This window comes from Cynara cardunculus, assembly GCF_001531365.2.
Source record: "Cynara cardunculus var. scolymus isolate 2C chromosome LG 17, CcrdV1, whole genome shotgun sequence".
Taxonomy (NCBI): domain Eukaryota; kingdom Viridiplantae; phylum Streptophyta; class Magnoliopsida; order Asterales; family Asteraceae; genus Cynara; species Cynara cardunculus.
In genome coordinates, this window is record NC_037544.1 from 20,471,753 (window position 1) to 20,472,848 (window position 1,096).

The window sequence follows — 1,096 nt, forward strand, 5'->3', positions numbered from 1 at the left end:
CAGAGAAGCTCTGGTCATGCTTATTGATAATATTCTAAGTATGGTTTGGAACCAGAGGCCCGATGGACACTTTGGAACCAGAGGCTGATGGACTGGAAAACCATTATTTTTCTAAGTATGGGATTTTGAACAAGAGGCCTGATGGACTTAAACATGATGTGATTCTTTTATTATTCTTCATTATGATTGAGAGATTCTTTGATAAATGTTTTTGGTGATCTCACTCTGCATAACATGAAAAAGGGAATCTCACTAGACTTTTGTCTAACCCTCATTTTGTGTTTTCAAAATTATATGTGCAGGTAATACCAGTTATAATATCGATAAGGGAAAAAGCATTATATGATTACTTCCCTTATGTGCTTAAATGTTGAAGACCATATCTAGATGTGTTTTGGAGAAGAGCGATGCTAGTTTACAAATGCATGTATTTTGAAAATTTAAGTTATGCAAATTTGTATCGTAACCTGTAGCACAGACTCTTGTAATTTTTGACCTATATGGGAATCTGTGTATTCTATGTAATATGCAATGTGTGGAGATTGGGGTGTCACAGATTGGTATCAGAGCCTAAGTTTAAGGGATTTAGGTGATCAATTGCATGATGATGCCTAGACTTAAACTATTTTATTGCATATTAGGGTCCCGGACATAGTTAGAACCTTTGAAATAAATATGATAAGTTAAGAGATCAGTGTGTAAGGTGCATTTAGATTACATCTGGCCAATGTAATTTTGAATCTACAGGTACATATCTGAACTTGGACACTTTATTGTATTTAGGAATGTGAAAATGTGTTATTTAATCATGAAATCTACAGATGACAAGTCGGTCCAGAAGATCACCAAGACTAGCCCATCCAGATCTTAGTGAGGCAGAAAATTCTCCCATTGTAGCCCCTATTAATAACTCACGAGGTAGAGGCAGAGGAAGAGGGAGAAATCAAACAAGGGAAAGAAATTATCAATCACAAGGTTATGTTAATCAAGCAGAATCTAACTCTGGGAATAACAATCCGGAACCAACACCACAGCCAGAATTTGTAACTAGAGATATATTGGCTGAAGAAATGGGAAAGTTAAGAGAAACCTTAAC